Source organism: Leiobunum rupestre, chromosome 9, assembly GCF_980474605.1.
Source record: "Leiobunum rupestre chromosome 9, qqLeiRupe1.1.hap1, whole genome shotgun sequence".
In the NCBI taxonomy this organism is placed as follows: domain Eukaryota; kingdom Metazoa; phylum Arthropoda; class Arachnida; order Opiliones; family Sclerosomatidae; genus Leiobunum; species Leiobunum rupestre.
In genome coordinates, this window is record NC_143392.1 from 32,856,545 (window position 1) to 32,868,577 (window position 12,033).

Below are 12,033 nucleotides of genomic sequence, written 5' to 3' on the forward strand. Positions count from 1 at the left end.
AACCCCGTATGAGCGATTTGCGAACTATCCTAACTTTTAAAATCGCGCAATTTAGGCTTAGGTCTCTTATAACTGGAACGTGCCGCGCGTGCAAAACAAATTTTTCGCGTCTTCAGCAGCGCGCCCTTTTACGTTGTTTTTCTGATCTCCTGGACATTTTTATTTTTGACCTTCTGGATTTTGGGTCTTAATTTTCTTGGCTTCCTATTGGCCAATTTACATCGGTTCCAAGCAGAGGCATACCGATAGCTGGCAGAGGGGTCATGTTGAGCCGGGCACCGCTCTAGAGGTCTTCTGAAGGGGCGCCAAAAGGCCCAAAATTATTCCAAATATATACTTTGCTTATATTCAAATGTTCCTAAAGGTCCTTTAAATGCGTGTTGAATTTAGTTTTTAACTTTCTTAATGACAGAACTCTGTCGAAGCACGAACTCAGTATATAATTCTCAGTATAACAGAACCAATGACGTAATATGTAAGGGATAAATTAATATTTATTCCTAATTTATTTGGAATATGATAGGAGGTGATACCGGTTTTTTTTTGGTGTAATTCGGAAAACAAATCCAAGGGGTTTTATTTAGAACCATCACTTGCTTTAAAATTTATTACTGAGTGTTTAATTACTTTAATTTATTTATATTATCACAAATGTATTTAGGTTAACAGACAAAACTTAGTAGAGGTCGGGGATGGCTAACCTTTATTCAATAGATAAAGCTCTCAAAATTATTCGTAAAACATTTTGATCAAGTAATTTATATTTCTGTATTATCCGATTAATTTTTTGATAAATTTGTAAAATTAATCGGAAAACGACGTTTTTTTCGATAAAAAGCTCAAATTTTACGAATAATACATGTTTTTTAATCATTTGCCGCAATATTAACCGGTAAATTTCTTTGTTTACATTTTTTCCATTTAATCATGGATAATGATTAACCGTCCCCGACCTCTAAAACTTAGGTTTTTCATGATTCCCGGGAGACATTCTCCACCTACCCGACATATTCTCAGGCATATTATTTAATTATTATTCTAAGTGTTGAAAATTACACTTTGACCTTTTCGAAAGTACTATTTAGTCAATTAGGATTATGCGTAAATATTTCGTAACTTTGATAGTCAATAAATTGTTTTTCTAAGGTGAAAATGATTTCTTTGCCTAACCTATACATTTGGTATTGCGGGCTACTAAAAGATTTAACTATCGTGGATATAATTTTTAATCCGTCATATATCCGACTGTACCCGTAAATATTGAAAGCATATCGATAGGCATCGGTGTTCCGTGAAGTATGGTGCATTGCGTATCTTAAGATTCCCGTAACAAGGATCCTTTTAGGGCATCTTATAGTGGCCATAAATGTAGCGTTATATCCTCCATTTTGGCTTTACTTCTTTATTTTTTCTTACTTACTAGTTTAGTCTTTAGTCACTCACGGGTGTAAAAGCTATCGCGGCTCCTCCTCGTGGCGGAGAAACGTAATATATTTGGCAAAACCCCTTTAGGCCCATTTGGAAAACTTTACACCAACTTTTTAGCTTTGTTTTTCCTTTCCTTTTCGACGCTCCTATTCTTCGAAGAAGTTTTATTTTCCCAGGAACTGCTCCGCGTCTCTCGACTTTGGCTGAAAGAAAGATCCAGCGCTCAGTCGTCTCGCTGCAGTCGGAGACAAGCGCCAACGTCTGCTAGTCTATTTTCGCCTCGAGTTTACAACGCCTTCATAATGGTACCGCGAGCTAAGTCCATTTATTTCGATTGGAAAAGCGTTTTTCCTATTGCCCCTGAGGATTTCCGTGTCGGCTGACGTGTATTACCGCTGTGTGAAACGTGTGGAACACATCTACAGGCGTTTTGACCTATTTTTTGGTCTACCGTTCAAATATTTAGTTAAGTGAAATATAAAAATGAATAAAATTTTTAACGAATATATCTTATTATTTTACCGTGATTATTAATATAAATTTCTGAAATTAAATTTTCACCGTTTATAAATGCATTAAAATATATCCAAATTCGCTATTATTAATAATATTAATCTATTTTAAATTAAAATTATTGATTTAATTTCAAATTTATTTATAAATTTTTTCTCCACCTTGTGTATTAAACCGAAATTTAATATGATCAGAAGTAAATGAACCGAAGTTATCAGGCCGCTATATATTGGCCATGTTGGAGACGTTTTCCTTATGGAACCATAGTTTAAAGCATTATTTAAAATTTCCTATAAAATTTACTATCGCCACCTACCGTCTCTGCTAAGTTACATTTCAATGGATAAAATAACACGTTATGTTGAAATGATGCCTGTCTTTACATAACTTCAAAACGCGCGCTTACGATGTTTCACGTCATTTTTAGAGCACGCGCTTAAATCACAGAATTGTATACCGCGTTTACATAGGGAATATAGTACCCACAATTCTCTAGTGCAATTTATCGTGGGAGTAGATGGGGCTGTACATCAGCTTCGTTTGAACTAGATTTCCATAAGGAAAATGCCTCCCAGTTCTCAAATAAATTCCAATTCGGTTCATTTACTCCTGATATGATATAAAATAATTAAATTTTACAATTTTAAATATGGTCAAAATATAAAATTAAAGAAATAAAATTAACGAAATAATGTGAATCTTTTTTTCAAATATGACTACTCCTTAAGCGAAACTGAATCGTACCCTTATAAAAAATTAATAAAACACTTAAAAAATGTTATTAAATTTTTTTACTTTCTTTTATTATACATTTTTCTCTGAGATTTTGAATCTTCAAAAACCTTATCTTTAGAACCTGAAGAAAAATGAAATAAAAATATATTTTATCGAATGAATAAGGAAAGATATGAGAGGAAGATTTGAGGACAAAAAATAGTTTTTAATAATGCAAAGTACGCGTTGGAAATTCTCTCCTTTTTGAATAGTCGGTGTCAAACTTGCGCGAGATATAAGCGGAAGAGAGCGAGTGGGTTGGGTTTTGGAAATCTTTTCCGCGTATGTTTGGCAGTTCGCTGTCAGCGTCCAACTCTGTCCCCTTGCTCGTGGCCACGGCGAGACTAAACCGACACTCTTATTAAGGGTTACGATCCAGGGTACAGTCTGCGGTGGGAATACAGGGGCGTCGAACTGAAGCGTAACTTCATCGTGGCAGTTCAGACATCGACAAGCTTCCCAATAGAAAAGAATGTAAAAAATTGGCCCGTCGAGCCGCCGTTTTCGGCGCAATGTTCTTCGCCCTCACCCCCTCCAGTAAAAAAATGGGTCCATCCCTTCCTATTTTTCGCCCTTATTATACGGACCTTTTTTCGTCCCAATTCCAGTCAGAAAGAGGAACGTTTTCTCGTCCCGCGTGAATCTTTTCTTAAAACTAAAAACGTAAATGCTATTAAAACAGCGCTCTTTCTACGAGCGGGCTTCTTTTTCCAACTTCATTAGGCTCTTTGCCAATTTATTTTTTATCCCTTTACTTTTCGTGTTCCGTTTTTTTCTATTATCCCGCGCGCTCTTTCCTATTTCGTGCGGACTATAACAATCCCCGCTCACTCACTTCGCCTGTTTTCCGGCGGTTTGTATACTATGCATATTTCGTTACGTCTATCGATTTGATTATTTCGTAAGATAGCGTATCTCTAATGGGAGTTACGGTTATTTATACTCTGTTTTTTGTTTAATTTAATTTTTGTCTGGTTGGTTAACGTGAGGTTCCGTGGTTTGGCTCTATTTACATTTATGATTTTTATCGTTGGGTGGCCCATTTACGTTGTAGGGTAATACCAATTTTTATTAGATATAACAATAAGGTTTAGTGTTTCCAAGCCAACGGCCAACCAATCAGGTTATCAGAAATCTAATTTCAAACTGTATCTGATGCAATATCCTGAGTAACCGAATATGTAATCTCGTGGAAAGCCAATTAAAATAAACAGTAATTAATTAAAATAAACAGTAATTAATTAAAATAAAAAGTAATTAATTAAAATAAACAGTAATTAATCAAAATAAAAAGTAATTTAATTAAAATAAACATTAATTAATTAAAATAAACATTTATTAATTAAAATAAACAGTAATTAATTAAAATAAAATAAAATAAAAGTAATTTAATTAAAATAAACAGTAATTTACTTAAAATAAACAGTAATTTACTTAAAATAATCCGTAATTTATTTAAAATAATCAGTAATTTAATTAAAATAAACAGTAATTAATTAAAATAAACACTAATTTATTTAAAATAAACAGTAATTTTTTAACGGAATTTAAACCCAGATATCTGATTTCAAAACTGAATCTGATCCGTTATCAAAAGTAACCGAATATATAATCTTGTGGAAAGCAAATTAAAATGAAATGTAATTTAATTAAAATAAACAGTAATTAATTAAAATAAAAAGTAATTAATTAAAATAAACAGTAATTAATTAAAATAAAAAGTAATTAATTAAAATAAACAGTAATTAATCAAAATAAAAAGTAATTTAATTAAAATAAACATTAATTAATTAAAATAAAAAGTAATTTAATTAAAATAAACATTAATTAATTAAAATAAACAGTAATTAATTAAAATAAAATAAAATAAAATAAAAGTAATTTAATTAAAATAAACAGTAATTTACTTAAAATAAACAGTAATTTACTTAAAATAATCAGTAATTTAATTAAAATAAACAGTAATTTAATTAAAATAAACAGTAATATATTTAAAATAAACAGTAATTTTTTAAAGGAATTTAAACCCAGAAATCTGATTTCAAAAATGTATCTGATGCGTTATTTCTTTAAGTAACCGAATATATAATCTTGTGGAAAGCAAATTAAAATAAACAGTAATTAATTAAAATAAAAAGTAATTAATTAAAATAAACAGTAATTAATCAAAATAAAAAGTAATTTAATTAAAATAAACATTAATTAATTAAAATAAACATTTATTAATTAAAATAAACAGTAATTAATTAAAATAAAATAAAATAAAATAAAAGTAATTTAATTAAAATAAACAGTAATTTACTTAAAATAAACAGTAATTTACTTAAAATAATCCGTAATTTATTTAAAATAATCAGTAATTTAATTAAAATAAACAGTAATTAATTAAAATAAACACTAATTTATTTAAAATAAACAGTAATTTTTTAACGGAATTTAAACCCAGATATCTGATTTCAAAACTGAATCTGATCCGTTATCAAAAGTAACCGAATATATAATCTTGTGGAAAGCAAATTAAAATGAAATGTAATTTAATTAAAATAAACAGTAATTAATTAAAATAAAAAGTAATTAATTAAAATAAACAGTAATTAATTAAAATAAAAAGTAATTAATTAAAATAAACAGTAATTAATCAAAATAAAAAGTAATTTAATTAAAATAAACAGTAATTAATCAAAATAAAAAGTAATTTAATTAAAATAAACAGTTATTAATTAAAATAAACTGTAATTTACTTAAAATAATCAGTAATTTACTTAAAATAATCAGTAATTTATTTAAAATAATCAGTAATTTACTTAAAATAATCAGTAATTTACTTAAAATAATCAGTAATTTAATTAAAATAAACAGTAATTTAATTAAAATAAACAGTAATATATTTAAAATAAACAGTCATTTTTTAAAGGAATTTAAACCCAGAAATCTGATTTCAAAAATGTATCTGATGCGTTATTTCTTTAAGTAACCGAATATATAATCTTGTGGAAAGCAAATTAAAATAAACAGTAATTTAAGTTTTGACGGGAGTTTAGTCGGGATATATAAAAACAGATAACTGTGAGGCATCTGAAATCCACTCACCTAGTTATATCGGTCGCTAAACAATGATATCCGATTAGTTTCGAGTTTGCATTTTGATCAGTACTAACTGTTCTGATAATATCTGAACGTAAATGCGGATCATTTTATAACTGTTTATTCTAAGAAGACCCTGTAAAGTAAAGCCCCTATCGTCGCATAAGCGCGAATCATTTTAATGTTATCACTCAAGATAATTTATCAGATTAACGGATGAAGACAAATTATTTAAAATTTATAATACAATTGTTAGTCTTCTACAATTTATGTTGATCAAAAATTATGAAGGCGTGCTAATTTTCGTTCTTTAGTTTAATTTCGTTCAGTTGGAAAGATGTTTATTATTATAGTACTTGAATAGAACGCCGCCTTACTTTGTCCTGGAAATCTCAACCAATAGGATTTAAGACACTAGGTCGTAATCACCTACCTACAGCGACATCTATTGGGCCACCGAGGTACTACACTAAAGCCGTGACTTCCTTTAATTAAAGGTTCACAGAATCGTTTTAAAAATGAACCCATAATTTTATCTAGCTTCCCCCTTCCAACCCTCGCTATAGCGAATCGTACCAAACATAACTTGCCATTTTCCCAACTTCATTTCCGGAAACCAGCGCGGGAAACTAGCTAAATTTAAACGATTTCCCGTCCCTTTAAACTGACCTACGAAGAAAATTCATAAAAAAGAACGATCGAGTAAACTTTTATATATATTTGGAAATTTCCAAAACTTTTTAGTTTAATCTACAGCGTGTCAACTTAAAATCCCCAAACGATCCGTAGCCAATAAAGTCTCAGTTTTTACCGGTTCCACTATACACACGAGACAATTTCTTTTTGGGGTGGTTGTTGTAGACACTAAAAAAAAAAAAAAAAACAACGAAAAAAAAATCCTTCTGAAAAGGAAATGGTGTTGAAACTACCGCCGTAAAACTTTTAGGGTTTTTTACAGTTTTTTTTATAAACCACACGGTACGTTTTTTTCTCGTACGTTTGATATAGGCTAGCGTACGCAGTTTTACGGAGAATGTGTCGGTTAAGTATATATAGCGATGGGAACACGGACCCTTATCTCCGGCTTTAAGAGTGATATCAACTAAGCCTCGGCATTGCCGAAGAGGCGATACGCCGAGGAAGATCGTGTTGTTTGCACGGCGCTCGTGAGGACCACGTTGTCGAAGGAGATCGGGGAAAAAAATAGAGTGGGCCGAGCTTCTTCGGACAGGCTAAACTTTTACACGGACCCTGTGTAAACTCATCAAGAGAGCAGTAATGGGCCAAGAACCGTTTGGCCTCTTCCGCGACTCGAACACTCCGAGATTTTCCTTCGCCTAGAAACAACATACTAAAAGGAATTCTCTGTTTAGCTGAAGATCCCGTGTTCCACCGTTTACTAATTAGGATTCTCCAGATCGTCGCTCGCTATATCCGCCACCCTGACCTCACCCGCCCGCGCCGCTTTCGACCGCGCTGACAACTTCAGTTGACTAGGGTTCTTTTGGTAGATTTGAGACGGATAAGGCGGAGGAGTTTGTTTTCCGGTCACTATTAAGATGTTTTCAGGGTTTTCGACCCGCGAGACGACGATTGGATTGAGGTTTTTTTCATTTTTTATATAAATATATCTTTTTCTATTTCGAATTCTTTTTCTACTGACTGGCATAATGCCGTTTGAGCACTGAAAGTATAGACCAGTGTTGGGCATTTTCGACAAAGAGCCGCTCGCACTCGCAAGCCTAATACCCGTTCACGCTCACGCCTTTTTGAGCTGTAAAATCGGCGCTCCTCTCTTTTTGCTCTTTTATGAGCGGTAAAGTAAGCGCTCTTCTCTTTTTGCTCTTTTATGAGCGGTAAAGTAAGCGCTCCTCTCTTTTTGCTCTTTTATGAGCGGTTAAATCGGCGCTCCTCTCTTTTTGCTCTTTTTCGAGCGGTAAAATCGGCGCTCCTCTCTTTTTGCTCTTTTTCGAGCGGTAAAATCGGCGCTCCTCTCTTTTTGCTCTTTTTCGAGCGGTAAAATCGGCGCTCCTCTCTTTTCGCGCTCTTTGAGCGGAAAAATCGGCGCTCCTCTCTTATCACTCTTATTGAGCGGTAAAGTAAGCGCTCCTCTCTTTTTGCTCTTTTTCGAGCGGTAAAATCGGCGCTCCTCTCTTTTTGCTCTTTTTCGAGCGGTAAAATAAGCGCTCCTCTCTTATCGCTCTTATTTGAGCGATGAAATTGGCTATCCTCTCATTCTCGTTTCGCGATCTTTAAAAAAAACATTTTGCCGCTCAATTTTGCTCATAATAACAAAAGCGCTCACAATTTGAGGAGTGGTGCCCATCACTGGATCTAAGCTAAACATCAAAAACGTGTAGAGGGAATTTGTAGCTGAGTATAGATGTAGCTTATTTGTGTACAATTTAACTTGAGCCTATAAGTTCACACTGCGCGTTTCCAAGATGGTTGCTTAACCTATCTACGGAAAAATGTTTTTAATATTAGCATTAATTAGTATATTTCTGAAAAGGCCACACCTGCGTTTGAAGTTTCCCTAGAGGTCGGGGATGGTTAACTTTTATTCAATAGATAAAGCTCTCAAAATTATCCGTAAGACGTTTTGATCAAGTAATTTATATTTCTGTATTATCCGATTAATTTTTTGATAAATTTGTGAAATTAATCGGAAAACGACGTTTTTTTCGATAAAAAGCTAAATTTTACGAATAATACATGTTTTTTAATCATTTGCCGCAATATTAACCGGTAAATTTCTTTGTTTACATTTTTTTCCCGAAAAAAATCAATTTAAACATGGATAATGATTAACCGTCCCCGACCTCTAAGTTTCCCGCTCTGGTTTCGGAAATACCTGGAAAAATCCCGGCATATGATTGGCCAGAACTGCTATCACGGGGTACGGAAGAGGAGGAGCTACTAGATTTTAACCCAGATTTTTACACGCCTTAATAGCCCTTTAAGCCTAATATATTCTTTGTAAGGCGACGGCTATACTAATTGAAAGAAAAAATTCCATTGTAGCGAAGGTAAATATTTGAAGGTGGAAAAATAATTATTTGAGGTAATTGAATAGAAATTTATATCCTTCGTATTTTTTTTTAATTAAGACCCTTTTAAGTAGTTTAACTTAGGTAAACAATGCTTTAATATGACGACCGTCCAAAGCAAAAACTGGTAAAGGCCAATTTAGAAATTTTCGAGTTAGTAATAAATTTATGTATAAATCATAAATTTATACACCCACTGGAAAAATTTCAACCTGCAGAAACATTTCTGGATGATATATTCCATTTTATACTACTTACAATACATTAAGATATAACGCTAATAAAAATAAATAAATTGAAATATACCAAATTAAAAAAGTTACGTTTACCAGGTTTTGACACAACACAGCCGATGTGTTGGAAATTTTAAGAATGTAAATCATATGAAGAACCCGAATAAAGTTGGATGAACTTACAATTGTTAGTGGTCGGAAATTGCCTTGGTAAATAAATTGCGTGTGTTTGGCCAATAACGTATTAAGGTTTATTCTAGGAAGGGAATTTATTCCTGTCGTAAGCTCCGCGGCGCTAAACCACTGTCAACTTCTTTTTTATCCATTCCAACACAAATAACGATCGATACTGACCCGAAACTGTAGTTGCGTATTCGAAGAGTTTCTCAGAGCACGACACTTAATAAAAATCACCAGCACAATATAGACACTGGGGTACGGATGGATCTACGACACAAGTTGGTCGTATAGATCGATCCAAAGGTAAACTTAGACGTGCCGAGATGTTTATCACCTGATGCGGAAATTACAACTCTTTGATCTTATTAAATTTAAAAATATGGTCATCATTTTCTTTTAAATCCTACATTTTGATCATATCGAAACGACGAAGAAGCACCTCGTTAAATGTCTTTAAGAAAAGATTTTTACGAAGTCATCTGCTCTGTTGATGCCAAAAATACTTAGAGGTCGGCGTTTGATTAACTTTTATCCATAGATACAATAAGTGCCGCGATATTTATATAATATTTATTTAAATAACTAGTGTTGTAAGTCGGAAAATTTTCCGCGTAAAATTTCCCGCTCGGAAAATTTTCCGGAAAATTACCAAGGCCTTTTTTCCGGAAAATTTTCCGTATTTTTCCGAAAAATATTAAAAACGTTTTCATTCCATGATTTGTCTAATATATTGTTTGCAAATTTAAATAAAGCGGCATTTTCACCCCATTTTTTCTAATCTAAAAGTAAAACTAAACCTATAGACTAGTTTAAACTGGTTGAAATGTAACACTATTAATGTTTTGTAGTATGTTTACTGATATTAGTCATTTTAAATCGATAAAAAGTTTAAAACATTAAAAACCCTTGAAAAGTAGTTTATGTTTTAATTTTTTATTTTTCCGGAATTTTTCCGCATTTTATTTTTCCGGAAAATTAACAACCCTATAAATAACCAATGTTTGAATAATAATTGTAAAATGTTTAAATAATCGAAAATGGATAAGCATATTTAAACAAAACAAACAATTATTTTAATAAATTCCATTTTAATTCAAATAAATGCTTGGTTGCTTAAAAACATAATGAAATAAGTTAAAATGATATTATTTTTACCAACGTTTGTTAAATAAATCGGAAATTTTGTGCATAATGAATAAACAAATCGGAGCACTTAAAATACTACACTTTGATCATATCAAAACGACGAAGATGCTTATTATTGTTTTAAAGTATTTTTACGAAGTTATTTATTCTGTTGATACGATTAAATACTACACTTTGATCTTATCCAATCGACGAAGAAGCGCATTATTAAAGGTCTTTAAAATGGATTTTCACTAAGTCGCCCATTTTGTGGATTTCAAAGACACTACACTTTGATCTTATCCAATCGACGAAGAAGCGCATTATTAAAGGTCTTTAAAATGGATTTTCACTAAGTCACCCATTTTGTGGATTTCAAAGACACTACACTTTGATCTTAGCCAATTGATGAAGAAGCACTAAGTCGCCTATTTTATTGATGCCAAAAATACTAGATCTTTTTTCACATAAAGGATTAATTTTTGTTTTTCAAAAAGGATTTTTCGGTATTACAGCAAAACCTAAACAGCGAAGAAAGGTATATCAATTGTTGTAACGGTAAAATATACACAACTACCCTGGTAAAGAAGATTAAGATTTTACTAATTGAGCTCGACCAAAATTTATTTATTATTTTGAAAGAATACCTAATTGTAATCTTTTGAAAACATAGGTTGAATTTTAAATTTTCCAATTGTTTGATCGTTTTGTATCGAATGGATCGGAACTGTGGGCGTGTCTAAGAGGCGGTAAAGCAATCCAACAGAGCTCTAAGGTAAAGAGAGTCGATTCCCAGTTTGGCGTCTTCGGTTCGTCAATAGTTAATTCTCCTCCGCGCCGTATTTTTAATTATTTAAGGGCAGGGTAAGAATTTCCCTCGCCTCTTCATTACCCTCAGCCGCCCCTGCCAGGGATAACATTGCGTGGTTAGCTGCATTTTGAAGTAGGAGGAACCAGTAGCCAGTTACCCGCTAGAAAGGTCAAACTTATTACCAAGCAGCCTTCACCCGCTGACTTCCCTGTACCATTGGCTCCCCGTTAATATATACCGAAAGAGCAGTCTAAATTTTATGGCTCTTCTCTCAAGATGGTTGTAAAAGAAAAGTCGCTTAATTAAAAACACTTCCATTGTGTAGCGCGGGGGAACTTTTTAATCTCATAGCGAAGAGGTTCCTTACTAAGTTCCTTTAGTAGACTACGTGTTAAGTATTCTTGATTAAAAATTAACCAAGAAGAGTCTAGCGTGTTACTTTGCAAATAGCCAGCAGTATGCGAAATAATAGAATTTTACTCCCGTAGTCTTTAAGAGATGCTTTTAAGTAGCTACTTCAGATGACTTTTCTACTTCCATTATTTTGCTTTTTATTGGGAGGCAGTATGATTTTTACGTTACAAGTAAGATTTTTAAATTTATCTTATTCTTTAAATGTATACTTTGACGTTTGTTCGTGGGTCTGATGACTCTTGTAATCGGTGTACAATTTTAAAATGATTACAAATTTAGTATTTTTAAAGGCTGTACTCATTTTCGGAGTAAAGAATTTTAGTAAATGGTTAACCACTCGAGTTTTGGTTTTTGTACCAAATAGACTATAAAAATTCCCATTAATTCCTGATATTTTTCATCCTAATTAAAATGGCTGCTA

The 12,033-nt window shown here is 32.3% G+C and overlaps 1 protein-coding gene across 2 annotated transcripts in view; it reads left to right on the forward strand.

Moving 5' to 3' along the window:
- Window positions 1-12,033, forward strand: part of LOC149927179 (uncharacterized) — a 236,737-nt gene that overhangs the window by 16,825 nt on the left and 207,879 nt on the right. The window lies entirely within an intron of this gene.